The sequence below is a fragment of the Pelodiscus sinensis genome, chromosome 9 (genome assembly GCF_049634645.1).
Source record: "Pelodiscus sinensis isolate JC-2024 chromosome 9, ASM4963464v1, whole genome shotgun sequence".
In the NCBI taxonomy this organism is placed as follows: Eukaryota; Metazoa; Chordata; order Testudines; family Trionychidae; genus Pelodiscus; species Pelodiscus sinensis.
Window position 1 is genome coordinate 13,954,459 of NC_134719.1, and position 15,646 is coordinate 13,970,104.

Consider the following 15,646-nt stretch of genomic DNA (forward strand, 5'->3'; position numbering starts at 1 on the left):
AATAAATTCTTTATATTGTACCTAACTGATGCATTTTTGTATAACCTGGAGTCAACAATAGGTTACATTCATGCTATGGAATGGATGGGAAATGTTTTAGTATTTTGCAATATGGAAAATTACAATTAACTACAAAATTTCAACTCAGGTAAGAAAAAAATGTGACCCTACAATTAAACTCTGAACTCTTTCCAGAGTCAGGATGACCTGACAGAATAAATTTTGGAGACATCAGTGACCTCTGTATCATGCTTCTAATTGGGAAAAGGTTCAAAACTAGACAACATGAGCTTGTGTTGAGTAAGAAGACTTCAGTGAGGATGTGTCTAAACTATACCCCTCTGTCAGCAGAGGGATGCAAATTAGACGTAACGAAAGTGCAAATGAAGCGGGGATTTAAATATCCCACACTTCATTTACATAATGTTGTCTGCCGCTTTTTTCCCCCCGAAACTGGGCTTTTCATCAAAAAAAAAAAAAAAAAGGGGCAGTTTAGATGGTGCATTTTTGACAGAAATGCCGCATTTTTAAAGATCCTGTACCCCTTCGAATGAGGGGTACAGGATCTTTAAAAATGCGGCATTTCTGTCAAAAATGCACCATCTAAACTGCCCTTTTTTTTTTTTTTTGATGAAAAGCCCAGTTTCGGGGGGAAAAAAGCGGCAGACAACATTATGTAAATGAAGTGTGGGATATTTAAATCCCCATCTAAACTGCCTTTTTTGAAAAGCCCAGTTTCGGGGGGGAAAAAAGCGGCAGACAACATTATGCAAATGAAGTGTGGGATATTTAAATCCCCGCTTCATTTGCACTTTCGTTACGTCTAATTTACATCCCTCTGCCGGCAGAGGAGTGTAGTTTAGACATACGCAAAGAATAACTGGCTTCCCTCCATTACCAAGACACAGTAGGAATAGATCTCCCAGGACATTTTTAAATGGCATACATCTAGATTTTTTACATCTAGGGTCACGTCTACACTGGCAAATGAATGACACCCCTGTGAAAGACAAAAGTTTTGCTGAAAAGAAGTGCTGGTATGAACAGCTCTTTGTCAGCAGGAACACTCTAACACCCCTTGTGAAAACTTAAAAAACAACAAATAGTCTCTAAGGTGCTGCAAAACTAACAAAACATGTAGCTGGCACTATGAGCTTTCGTGGGCACAACCCACTTCTTCAGGTGAATGGAATTTAAGGGTTCAGCCCAGTTTAAAAAGAAAAAGCACAGGGAGGGAGGGGAGGGAAGCTGAGGGAAAAGAAAAAAAGGGGAGGGAGGAGAAATTGTCAATTAAAGCGTCCATGTTAAACTGGACACTCCCGCCCCCCTTATTTATTCTTGGATCTGGACTTTTGATGCTCCATTCATCTGAAGAAGTGGGTTGTACCCACGAAAGCTCATGATACCAGCTACACGTTTTGTTAGTCTTTAAGGTGCTGCTAGACTTCTCGTTGTTTAAGATGTTCCATGCTAAGCTGATAATGTGGGTACTAAGTATTCTTAAGTACCCTTTGTTTTGTTTTTTTGTCATTAGGATGTGGAATGTCCAGCCAATGTCTTTGTTCATACTTCTGTTGTAGGAATCAAATTTGTAAATAAAATTCAGTTCTGCAGCTTCCCCATTGAGCCGGCTTTTGAAATAATATAGGGACTTTGAGATCCGTTAATGAGTGCCCATGCAAGTTAAAAGGTCCCCAACAGGTTTCTGTGTTGCCTTTTCAGATATCTGATTTGTATCCATTTATCCTTTGTCGTAGAGACTGTCCAGTTTGGCCAAGATACATGGCAGGGGGGCATTGCTGGCACAGATCACATTAGTGGATGTGGAGCTGTACGAGCCTCTGATATGATGGTTTACAAGGTTAGGTCCTGTGATGATATCACCTGTATAGATGTGTGAACAGAGTTGGCATCAGGAGGTTTACAACCCCCTAACCTCAAACAAATGCTTTCCAATAGCCATGCAGCACACCTCCACTCAACCAGGAACCGACCCCTTCAATCAGCCCAGTTCCAGACTAACAGCTACTGCTCTGAAGCCCCTTGTGAAAGTATTTTGGCAAGAAAAGAGCTGACAGCTGCTACACTGCTCAACTTTTAGCAACACAACTCTAGCAATACAGACATTTTGCTAAAAGTTGCATAGTATAGACAAAGCCTAAGTGACTAAGCAAATATGGGTTACACCGATAATGATCACACTCCGGCTAGGTCTACATTGCATCCCTCTTGCACGAAAGCCTATGTAAATGATGTGCAGATTAGCATATTGCTGCACTTTATTTGCATAATTGGGGGCATTTTTGCGCAAGAGGCTTTTGGGCAAGAGGCTTTCTTCCTGAAAAAATAAAGAGGAAGTAACCTGACAGCCATTCAATGGCTTATGCACAGTTATGTCTCTTGATGAAATCATAAGAGCTGAAATTTGCCGTTTTCTGAAGCCAAGTGATTACCAGAGACTCTCAGCTTTTATTTAAAAATTAAAAAGTGTACGTTTCCATTTCTCCTGGGAGAGATTGAAAATATGACCCAAGTGTTTCCTAAAGACTCAACCCGAAGAGGAGGAAAATATGAATCACCTTTTATAGTCACATGATTTGAGCCAATTTTGTGATTTTTATAATTTGGTATGATTTTTGGACAGATCAGACTGGCAATACTGTGAATCTCTGGGTCATCTTGAGGCCCCCAGTGCACATGGTCTATTAACATACCTTATCATGATGGGCACTAAATGATGGGCAGTAAATGACATCTTAGGGGGTCTATTAAGCAAACAAAGAAAGGACTAGTCAGGTATGAACTATATTGGGCCTGGCAGCAGTCCTCCCAAAGCTAGTGTGAGGTAACTTAGCACACATTGCAGGTATTATCTTGTGCAGCCCAGGTAAACTCTCTTCTGTGGACAGAGGACATTAGTCTCCAATGCTGTCATTCAAGCAGCTTTCACCAGCACCAAATTTTAAGAAAGCTTTACATAAATTTGGCTGAACCATTCTTCACATTTCCAACAGAGAGATAAGGTCAGATCTAGATGGATGTGGAAATACACAGCAAGATCGTTTACCAAGAACCATCACTTTCAGTCCAGCAAGCAAAACACTGCACTGTCAAACATGGTATGTCTACATTTGCACCCTCTTTCGAGAGAGGGATGCAAATGTAGACATTCGAAATTGCAAATGAAGTCGGGATTTAAATATCCCGTTGTCACGGGTCGCCCCCGTTGGTGACTGATGTGTTTGCCCCTATATGCCCGGGGCGGAGTGGGGGTCCAGGCCCACCCTCTCTCCGGACCCTGACCCAGGGCCCTAACGCTGAGCGTATCACGCTCTGCGGAAGCAGACGGGGTATGTTCCCCCAAACTCGCCTGCTCACGGGTTCCACAGCCCGCCCTGGGCCCAAGACACTCCGCCCCTCCCCCTTTACGGGTCGGGTTCGGCCCCTCCCGTACCTTCCCGCCGCGCTGCACCCTCGGCGTGCGCTTCCTTCGCCCCTCCTGTCTGCCCGCGTTCCTCCGCCGTGCGCGGGTTGCTCCCCCTCCAGTCTCCTCCGGTCGCCCGTCTCCCTGCTCCGGGCCCCCTCCCCATGTCTTCCCCGGTCTCCCTTTTATGCCCCGTTTCCGGGGCGCCCTTCTCACTGCCACGCCCCAGCGCGGCCATGACGTCAGCGGCCGCCCCCGGCGCGCTCGTGACGTAGGCGCCCTCCTCAGGCGTCTGTCCGTGCCGCGGCGTAACGCTGGGCGGTTGCGCGCTCAGCGCGGCTGAGTCCGCTGCGCCGCTTTTCTGCTCCCCCACCCCGTCTGCCGCTAGCGGGGGGTGACTGGGTTGCCTCACCCCGTCACACCCGTGCTTCATTTGCATATTTGTGTTATGGCGCTATTTCAAAAGTGCTATTTCGAAAAAAGAAACACTGTCTAGACGTGATTTTTGGGAGAAAACCTTTCCTCTGAAATAACCTTATTCCTCCTACAACGAGGTTTACCAGTTATTTCGGAAGAAGTGTTTTCTTTCGAAATAACCACATCTGGACAGAATTTTTTTTTTTTTTAAATAGTGCCATAACATGAATATGCAAATGAAGCATGGGATATTTAAATCCCAGCTTCATTTGCAATTTTGAATATCTACATTTGCATCCCTCTCTTGAAAGAGGGTGCAAGTGTAGACATACCCACAGACAGCAGTAGAAAGGCTTGTGTCATAAGAGGTACAATGTCATCTCTTGCCATCTTAAAGTAATACTGTCATTGTCCAAGAGCAGCTGCATTCATGGACATTCACTCTTGGTCTTCCAGCTCCCAAAGAAGTTGCCTTTCTAGGTGGAGACCAGCAACTCTCCCTTCTAACCAGGGTATTTTTGAGGTGCACAGTTCTCTGCCTTCACCATGTATTTTATGTTTGTAAACCAAAATCTTGCACCGGATTCCCATGCAGAACGTTCCTGAGTTTGACCTTCCATGGTCACCTTGGTCAGCTCTGAACCGAATCCAAACCAGCAATGGTACATGCTGGTAGCTAATGCACAAATGGAAAGGAAACAAGAATTCCCCTGCATGCGAGCCTGGCTCCTCCCCACAGAGCAAACATATCACAGCCTACTGCCCAATTCATAAATATGAAGACAGCATCACTGCAATAACTTCTGCTACTCTTGATGTGGCCATTTGGCTCAATCAACTTCAAGTGAAATTGTAGTTGCTGCTCCACACCAGTCATACAAAAGAAGATAAAAGTGTTATTCTCAGCACAAACAGGTTCCCTGCAGACATGCACCTGTTTTCAGAATGGTTAACAGGCGTAATATGGTTATATGTTACAAGGCACTGCATCACACTTCCTATGCAAGATGGCCTCTGAAAGCAAAATGCACTACAGAGAAAACATAATAAAAAAACCCCACAAACGCTAAAAAGAACATGGGTGCATGGTAATATGCTCACTGGACAGTAGCCCATGCCTAAAATGCACTTGGGCAAGATAAGTCCTTCAACACCTTCACCCAAGGGGATTCTTGTGGTTACCAGATCATAGTTTTAGCACAAAACAATCACACTTTTTTTTAGGTCAATGGGTCTTTGACCACGAGTTCCAGAAGCAGGTAATTAGCATACAGTGGGTCTCTCCCCCAATGGTGTATATTCAACATGTTTAATAGAGGGGAGGATTTGCATTCCCCTGATCACCAGGTATTTCTCTAGGAAACCCACTTTACATATTGTTCCAAAAGTTCCTCATACCTTCCAAAGATGGAATTAGTCTTGTCTTCTTGATACTACAGTTAAGGAAAAGGGATTCAGTACTAATCCTTGTTATGTACAATAGCAACCCCTTTTTAAATAGGACCTTTCATCTCAAAGGTGCTTTACAGGAGAAATATGATCACTTCATCTACCAACAAAATTCAGTCTTCTTGGGAAGTGAAATGATAAGACTGCCTAACAGTCACAGAATCACTACACAAGAGTTTAGGGCAGACATTGAAAGATACCACGACCAACTGAAGCAGGACGGGTAATTTAGGTCATGACAATGTAACCTGGACTTTTGCCACAACATCTGCTCTTGCAAAAAAATGCTATAACAGTCACTGAAACAAGCTATGGTGCAGACATATATGTAGATGCAATTTACTCTAAAGGCCACTTAAGAATTAGGATTGGGGTTTGCCTTAGTGTATGACACTTGGCAATGATTACTCTGATGCATTCATTTCCAAATGGTCAATCTAACACCACACGTTCAAAGAACACTATATCTAATGTTACGTAACAAGAAAGTTGGGTGAGGGCCATTGTACATAATTTATACAAAAAAGGGAAGAGGAGAAAGTAATGCTTGTTGCTGGAGTTTTTTCAGACAAGTAGTTCAGGATGAAGATAGCTCCTGGTTACACAGTGGTGAAAGCCATGTATATCAGGAGAGCTCGATAGGGTGGAACGTACATGGATTAAAGCAACTTATTCAGAGGGAAAGCAAACCACTGACTCCATCCTTGACTCAAGCTTTCAAATAAGATGTAAAACATAATCCTGACCATTTGTTATTAAAAGTCCCATGGCACTTTTCGTGAGATTAAAAATGTTAACTAACATATCCTGGCCAATATCCAACTTGGATAATTACATTCCATGGCCTACATTCCCCCTATGACTTCAAATGAATTAGTTTTTCTTCAATTATTTTTTCCAAACCCCTCCTGTATAACACTGCAAGTCCAGAATGGTTACTCTGTTCTGCTCCCAAAGGTGCAAGAATTTCAGCAGTGGGCAATACCTGTATACAATCTGTATACATCTCCTGGAAGACAGACACTATGAACCAGATTCTGATGCCTTCATTCACATTGAGCAGTATTTTATTCTAGGAATAATCCCATTGATTTTGGAGGGAATTCTTGTAGACTCAAGTACAGTATAGCATGAATAAGTAACAGTATAGCATGAATAAGTAACAATTTGGCTTTGTATAAATGAAAAGTAACAGGCCGTATCCTCAGCTGGTGCAAACAGATGTAGTATCATGGAGTTTAATGGAGCTATCCTAATTTACACCATCCAGGGATATGGCCTACTAGGCATTATTAATCTATTTTGTCATCTCTAAATATAGGAGGTTGATCGTTACATGCGCTAATACAGAGGCACAACGAATGAGATACGGCTGTCAAATAATTTTGCTTACTTTTGATTGGCTTGCAAAATCATGTTATGAAATGTATAAACTAATTTTCTATTACTGTTTATTATACATACTACCATAATCTGAGCTGGCTAATATAGCAGCTGGAAAAAGGTGGCAAAAATCTACAGATAATACAAAACTAGTAAAGATAAAGTTCAAAGCAGACTCCAAGGAGATACAAAAAGAAAAAGAAATAATTACAAAACTGAGCAAGAAAATAGCAGATGAAATTCAATCGTGATAAATACAAAGCAATGAACATTGGAAGACATACCGGTAATTCGAACCACACATACAAAATAATCAGGCTTAAAAAAAAAACTTGTTACTATTCAAGAAAGATCTTGGAGTCATAGTGGATAGTTCTTTGAAAACATCTTCAAGGTGAAATGGGAGACAAAAAGCTAACAGAATTTTAGGAACCATTAGGAGAGCGATAGATAATGAGAATAAATAGCATAATGACATTATATAAATCCCTGGTATAACAACACCTTTAATACTGCATGTGGTTCTGGTTACCCCATCTCAAAAATATAATGGAATTGGAAAAAGTATGGCGAAAGGCAACAAAAAGCAGCTAGAAGTATGGAACTTCTCCTCAGATGGAAGCCACTTAAAAAGACCGGGAGTTTTCATTTTGGAACAGAGATAACTATGGGAGTATAACAGAGTTCTATAAAAAGAAATCATGAATAGTGTAGAGAAAGTGAATGAGAAACTATTTTTACTCCTTTACTAGTTCTTCCTTTATATAGGAATTCTTTAAATTAATTTTTAGTGGGTTTAAAACAAAACACAACAACTTATAGTCAAGCCTGTAGAACTTCTTGTCTGAGGATACTGTGAAGGCCACAAATTAACTGGATTAAACACAGAACCAGATAAGTTCCTGGATGATAGGTCGGTCAATGGCTATTAGCTAAGATGGTCATGGATCAGCCCTATTTTCTGTTTCCCTAGCCTTTGACTACCAGAAGGCGGACATGGACAACAGAGGATGGATCACTCAATAGTTACTTTGCTCTGCTCATTCCCTCTGAAGCACCTGGTATTCCCTGCTGTTGGAAGGCAGAATACTGGGCTAGATGGACCACTGGTCTGACCCACTGTGATCATTCTTATAGTTGTGTGTAGCGCTGAAAGGCAGAACTGAACCTGGACCTCTGGAGTTTCATGCATGAGCCTCTACAGTTAGAATTACTCACATGCAAATTGATAGAAAATGAACATTACTACAGTTACTGAAGCCCTGGATTAAAGGTAAATAGTAAATATATTAATCAAATCTGGCTCACAGAGGTAACATTTCAACTCTCCGTCAGCTTGCTAGAACTTATCATTACATATATAAAATAAGAGCCCTTAGTATCACTCTGCAATAAATACCTGTCAAACAGATGTCACTCTGAGCAATGCCACCTTCCCCAATTATCACCCCTAATATCATTATCTCAGAGACACTAACCTACCCCCTTCACCCTCCCTCTGTTCTAAAATCAGATTTGTCAATTTTATATGTGTTCACTTTTTTTGATTGCATCCCTTTGGTATATATGGTCATGCCAATTTTCCTCCACAATTTGACCTGAGGAAGTGGGTCTGGCCCACAAAAGCTCATCACCTAATAAACCATCCTGTTAGTCTTTAAAGTGCTGCATAGTCCTGTCTTTTGTTTCAGCAAGACCAGACTAACACAGCTACAGCTCTATTACTCTCTAATCAATGAGAGGATCTTTTCTGAAAAGGTTTATGTGGAGCAATGTTTGGTTCACACAAGCATTTGACTGATCTGGCCACTTGGGACAAATTACATATATAGTCGAACTTAAGTGTCGCAGGACCTCAGCAGGTTGTTCATAACTCTGAACAAAAAGTTATGGTTGTTTTTTCAAAAGTTAGTTGAAATTAACTTCATGCAGGTTTGAAATGTAGTATGTAGAAGAAATACACTGCTTTTAACCATCTTAAGCGAAACAAGCACAGAAATAGTCACCCTGCTTGTCAATTCCTTAAAAAAATAGTTTATATTTAAACACAGTACTCGTCTGCATTTGCCTTTTTTGCAGGAGTGGTGGTGGGCTGCCTCGGTTGCAGCCTGATGGCATCTTTCCAGTTCCAAATGAGGTGGACCAGTCAGTTTAGATCTCTGGTGTTCCTAACACTGAGGTTCTACTATAGGAGATTTCTGCTTCTTGTTTGGAACAAATTGGATTGTTCTGCTTCATCTCTACAGTTTTTACATTATTAAAATAAAGATTCATTTGTTAAAAAAAAAAAAAAAAAAAAAAAAAAAAAAAAAACCACCACCACCAATGAAATGAAAATACAAGCTGCAATTACAGAGAAGAAAACAAACTCCCTTCACCTCCACTCAAAAACAGAGTTTTAGCACTGAAGTTAATTGGCTTAGTCCTGCAACTGTTCTTTACACTTCAAAATTATGAAGTATGGATGTGGTATGAGATTGCTTAACTGCATGTACTTGCCTATATCATGACTGACTTCGATGCCACAGCCCAATGAAAGCACTAGCCACCATGCAGTTTGCCTCAGAATAAATCTTAATTAGCTCATAAATTGCTACTGCAATAATCCCTTTGGAATCTTTTCTTTCATTCCAAGTTTTCTTCTCTCCTCCCCCCCACCCCATTTTGTTACATTATAGAAACATAATAAAACAACATAGAGAAGAAAATGTTGTTATGTACCACTGTTCATCAGAAAATAGACACTACACTTCATTGACAATCAAGCATAGACATCACTGTCAACCTATTTTTAAAAAGGCTGTAGGACCTGTTGCACCAAAAAAAAGGGGGGGGGAGTGGAGGGGGCAATATTTGTTTTTCTTTCACTTTAGACATGGGTTTTAGATATCTGCCTGGCATAAAAGCTCCAAGAAGCTTACACAACGTGGGGGAGGGCACGGGGACTTCAATTCAGCCTAGATTGTTTAAATCCAATGTTATTATTTCCCCCAGAATTACTTAAGTCTATTGAAGATGAAGCTGCAGTGTTGGAGGGTTATTTGCTCCAAGGACCTTTTTAATATGGCTGTATTGTAATACTGCAGTGCAAAAACCTCTCTAGTCATAAAGAGAAATTTATCTCAGAAGCAGAACTTGTGACCACTGAAAAATGCATTTGCTTCAATTTTCACTCATTTAATAATGGTGTTACTTAACAAGATCAGTTAAAATGACTGTCCTCAAAAGGCATAACACTGTAACCTCCTCTTCTGAGACTCCTAGGGCACTGAAGTAAAATTCATTTGTCTAAACCAAATAACCAAAGCAAGCAGTGGCATTACAAAGAGTATATTTAAAAAAGAGAAAAATCTTTCGTGACAGACAAGAAAATAGCTTCCTGCTTCCCACCCCCTTTGTTTTAAAACTAACTAAAATACATATTTCACTGCAGAAGGAAAATGAATTGTCCCTTTACAAGTGATAAAGCATTTGGCATCTCACTTTGATTTTTATCTTGAATTAAGGGGGGGGGAAAAAACCACTGAATCTGCACACATTAGGAAGGAGCTATTGAAGTCTGGGTGCATACTGTAGCACATTACTAGTCAAATCCCATATACTCATGCATAATTATTTTCCTACAAGGTTATGCCTAATTGGCCACTAACCCAATTGATTAATCATCTCAATTTTAAGGAGGCATCAAGAAGCAGTCTGAAAAGCAGCAAAATATTTATTTAGGTACAAATACAAAACCAATCTGTAACAGCTGGTTCTAGTTTCTCCTATTAGGATGTACACACATAGGTAGGCAGACAGAAAAAGAATGTTAGAGGGTCATTTAATCTGAAAATCAACAAGCCTGGTGTTCTGAAAACAGTCTCTAAAGTAAATTGTTAGTTTCCAGCAATGGAAGTGTTAGAGGAGCCTCTCTGTCATGTTCAAAATAATTTAAGCAGACATATAATTCTCATTTCCACCTAGGCATAATAAAATGCACATTTCCTTGAGTCTTAACCCTTATGGTACAAGGCAGGGCATAAATCCCATACATTCATACTTCAGTTTCCATCCAGGAATCAGTCCCCTGCACTGATTGCAAATTGCTGTGTGACAAACACCAGCGTTTTGACAGGTCTTTGAGTGAAAAACAAAACTTTGAGTTAAAGCCCATTTATTTCTCCCCCTTTAAAGTGAATAGGAACCAGGCACCCAAGTGCAATTGGCAAAGGCACTAATGAGAGGCTACATTATGCACACTGGTTAAAGCAAAGCCTTTCTGACCATGACTTTTCTAGATCTCTCCCCCCCCCCCCCCCCCCCCCGCCAAACACACCCACCGGCAGCTTTTAGGTTTAAAAAGCAAAAAACCCTTTGGACATGTAGGGGCAGATCCACTGGCAGGATCTAAAAAGCAGGTTCTGTGGACTAGGATACTAACATACTGGAAGGTCCAGAAATAAATACAGGCAATTCAAGCACCTTGGAGGGAGGAGGGTGAAATATCACGATATGAAATTGGACACTGACAAGACACCGGAATCTGTCTAGACCGCCTCCCCTGAGCCCCCCGTTCCTTCTTTACTGCAATCAAACGAAACACCTTCTCCTACCTTGAACCAGTGCTGCTCCCTGATCAGCCCCCCACTCATCCTCTTGTGGCAGGAAAAAGGCTCCCCCCTCGTGCTGTCAGTTCTTTCCCCCAGGGGGGCTCTGTGGGTCTGCCTGTGGGCAGTAGATCCCTGGAAACGAACGACTTGGCAATGGGTATCCCAGTGAGCAAATCCTCAGCAGTTTCAGTTCAGTGAGAGCACCTCAGTCACGGCAGCAGAAGCAACAGCAGCAGAGGCAGTGCTGGTACTCTGCAGGCCACATCGTTCATACCTTATACATCACTACCACATTTCTCCTAATACTGGAGCCCGACAGCATTTCACCGCCTGGTGTCTAACGCGTGCACTTGGCTTTGCTGTGCCGGAACACATTTGTGCGAGTGCCCTTAATGATTCCCTGGGTCTCTGTCTCATCAGCAGACTATTTGTGGCTCAGCAGGCACAGCAAATAAACAGGCAACCACCTGGAGGGGGCACTTACACCCTTCATTAGGATATGCCACCTAAAGGTATCAAAAGTCACCTGAGGGGACCAGGTGAGCCTAATTCATCACACTGGAACAAATTCAGCAGTCTCAGCGTTCCACTAAGTACAATGAGCTTTGCATGCAAAGGGAGAAACTGACCCTTACTGTGTCCAGAGCCTAAAATAGCTGGGGTAATACTGCTCACTTACAACACCCTGTATGTCCTACCCAGGACTCGTTATTAATCACTCTCTAGTCACACACTCTTCCATCTTGTTCCTTGCACCTGTATACAAGTGTTGCATAATTTTAATTCCTGTGTTCTGGGACATTCTGTGGCTTTACAGGGTATTTTCCACATCAGGAAAAGACAGTGTCACATGGTTTTGCTTTTAACCCTAGATTGATAATACCCTATCTAGTGCTCATCACCTTCCTTTCTCAGTGCCTTGCAAGAAGGCATAATGCCAGCAAAATGGAACAATTTATCTCACCCTTAACCTGGAGCATGTATTAAGAGGAATTTTTTTGTTCCCTTCCTCCAGCATTATCCATTGGCTTAATCCATTTCCCCACTGCCCTTTACACTCATACACCTTCCTCTACTCTCCACTCTTTCTTCTTCACCATTCTCACCCCCTCGCCAGAAAGCAGTAGTTATTGAGGGAAAGCTATGGAACAAAGATGGACTTTACATCACACATTTTCCTGAAAGTGGCAAGGTTAATGCAGATTAGAATGATGACCAAAGTGTTTTATTCCCCAGGGCCAGAGATGGAGGATGCAAAATCTTTTGTGACACACCCCCAGTTGGCCAGGCACTCTGTCCCCAGCTCAGGTTATCTGGAACCCTGATAAGGACTGACAAGCCTGCTATGGTCTTGGCTAACAAAACTGGGTCTTCTAGCTGAGGCAGTAGAGGTTCATGGTCTCAAAGTCAGAAATCCCAACTTCGATCCTTGTTGCCAGTGACCCAGAGGTAGGTGGGCATGGATTTAGATTTTACTGACAGTATCATGTTTTTTCTTCGGTCATTTCTGCTTAGCCATCTGATTGTGTTTCCTGCTCTCCCTGTGGTTTGGGGGCATGCTGGTCCCTTACTGTAACTACTAGTAAATCCATTCTGAGAAATGAAAGCGTCTGCAGCTGCAATACATTTCTGAGTTACTACTTATAGCACAGTCAGGCAGAACATTCCCTTTATCCACAACCTGTTTCTACATATTTCACTTAACTCTGACCTCAAGTAAATCCCACTTTTTCCATGTGTGGGGGGGAGGGGGGCTGGCAGGCAAAAATGGTTAAAAAAGGAAACTGATCAGGAGAGTACAAATTTCCTATTCTTCTTTCCATTCACACTCAAAAGTCTTGCTATAGGCTGAAACAAACAGTAAAATTAATCTCTGGTAGGATACAAACTGTTACCATAAATACACATGACTAAATGGTGAGCTTGAAAAGGGCACGACTAAGACATGCACATTGGAGATTTTTGCTAATTCTAGGAGATCACGCTTGTAATATGTAGAAAATGTGAGAATTAAACTGCTTTGTATATTTCTTGATCTTCAGAGCATGGCTGGTTGCTGAACCCCTTAGAAAAGAGAGAGAGAGAGAGAGAGCGTATGCATTAACCTTCCAGGAGGGGTTAATAGTGGGCACTGAATGCAGTGGATTATAACAGGGTTGTTAGCCTTATGTAACCATGAGCCAACACACGTGACCAAGGCCAGGAGAAAAAGGTTCCATCTCTTATCAGTACTCCTCTGTCACATATGTAATACAGGAGGAATAGCTCTTCCTGCTTTATAGACTTCTTGGATGCACACCTTAAGCCATCGTGACAATGGATGGCTCAGAGATCCTGTTACCCTTAACTGCTGACTGATAAAGGACAAATAAAGCTGTTGAATGTCTTATTGATTGTGTGTAATTGAGATATAACTTTATTGCCCTTCTCACATTGTGTTTATGCCATTCCATTACTTGTGGGTGCTTTGGATTAGGTCAGAATGGTGGTAGTGATATTTCCTGGATATAAATGTTAACTCAGAGGACAAAGACTTGATCTATGTTGACACCCACCAGGTCTTTGTGAAAGATACATTTCTTGAACATCTGTAAAAAGAATCTCCCAATCAGATATCCTTTCTGCCAAAATTAGTGTCTAGAAGGGATAAGAAACATGAAATTGCACTTAAAGTCTCAAAAGAAAGGGTCCTTGTAGCTTAGAATACCCAAATTAGCTTCCTGCTGGAAAATCTATCAAATACTAAAGCAGTGGAATTAAATCAGAACTGTGGTCTTGTGGTTAAAACTGTGAATTAAGACTCTAAATATGTGGGTTTAGGTCCCAGTTCTAAGCCGCACTTTCCCCACTAGGATCCTTGGCAATGTGTTCTCTTTACCTCATTTCTACTGTGGGAATAATAATTATTTGCTGCCTTTAAGGCTGTTGTGAGGATAAATTCATGTGTATGTGGTGGGAGAGTTCAGATAGTATGACAATACAGTCATATAAACAGATGAATAAATGGTAGTTTTATGAGTATTTGGAGCAATACATTTTCGGTTCCTTTTACCAGGAACACTTGCAATACCAGACAGACAATTGTTTAGTATATTCAGATTCAAACCTAGGGAACAGGTATTTTAGATCCTGTACAATTTCAGATGTATGTTGACATCAATACTGAAATTTCAGCCAGGTTTCATTGTAGCTTAGCCCTGTGGATTTCCTTCCTTTCACTTTGCAAATCCTCCACTAACCCCTGCCAAATACCACCTCTAAATCTCTGTCTCAGGTCTATAGAATCAGCTTTAGTTAGGCCAAGTTTAGATGCACATTTAGGATCTGAACAAGAAAGGTGACATGAATAGGCAGGTGCATTTGCAAAAACGGTCATCAGTTATGCTTGTATATTGATGTCCCACAAACATGCCTTTGATACAGATTTGGAGGCGAGAGGTAGCCATAACCCCCAAAGCCACTGGTAGAGAGTAGTCAGTCACCAACAAGGAGAGTAATGAAATCTGACGTCCTTTAAACTTTTCTTCAAGGAAAGGGCTGCCGTATCTGCACAGCAGTTCACATGACACAGCTGGAGCTGATAGAGGAAACATCATGCCTAGGTTTGCAGATTCAGTTATGTCTTTAAGAGCACACTTTCAACTGCAGGTTTCACCATATCTTTCACCAGGGAAGCTATTGCTGCACTAACGCATCATTGCTTAACTCCCAAGTGACGGCAGACATACGAGGTGGGCCTTGTCTTATCTCCCTGATAATGCCTGGCAGTGATCGAAAGATGAGGAAAGGCTGCATAAAAGAAATGCTGGAAAAACTCAACCTACACAAAGCAGAGGGTGTTTCATTAGCAATGACTAAAGCTGAATGCAGGTTAAGTGAAACAAGTGGAAACATGCAGTGCTGCCCACATCCCAGCCTAATGCCAACAGGTCAGTTCCCCAATGCCATGTCCATAACAGTCCCTCCAGAGAACAAAGGCCCACTGACTCCTGTTCCACAAAGATACAGCTACCCTGTTTTTATAAACACAAGAAACAAATAGACACCCAGGTCCCCAGCCCGTACCCCTTTTGGCATGTGCAAGTATGGCCAATTGTAATCAGCTTAATCTGTGGTATTGTCTTTGAAATGTTTGGTTTCCTCAACATGCAGTCATACCAGTAGTGACCTATCTGATGCCCTGTTACCTGTCTGTGTCCAGCAGATTAGCTTTCCTCCTTCCCTGTGGGGTTGGCCACCACCTGGCTCTGTGTCTCAGTGCTGAAATGACCTGTTTCCCTGAAGGCCCACAAATGCTTCCTGTTCCTTCTGGTCACTTGTCTCTTGTGTGGTAACCTTGCAGGGGCAGGCATTGCTTTTCCAAACTGCCATCCTGGCCCCG

At 41.8% G+C, this 15,646-nt stretch overlaps 1 protein-coding gene across 3 annotated transcripts in view; it reads right to left on the minus strand.

Moving 5' to 3' along the window:
- Positions 1–11,587, minus strand: part of DAB1 (DAB adaptor protein 1) — a 777,383-nt gene extending 765,796 nt beyond the window's left edge. For 2 of the 3 annotated variants that reach the window (XM_075936059.1, XM_014578749.3), the window contains exon 1: positions 11,269–11,587. The gene's annotated coding sequence lies outside the window, so the exon portion shown is untranslated. The remainder of the gene's footprint in view (positions 1–11,268) is intronic. The other variant, XM_075936078.1, reaches the window with a different exon arrangement.
- Positions 11,588–15,646: the final 4,059 nt, after the last annotated feature.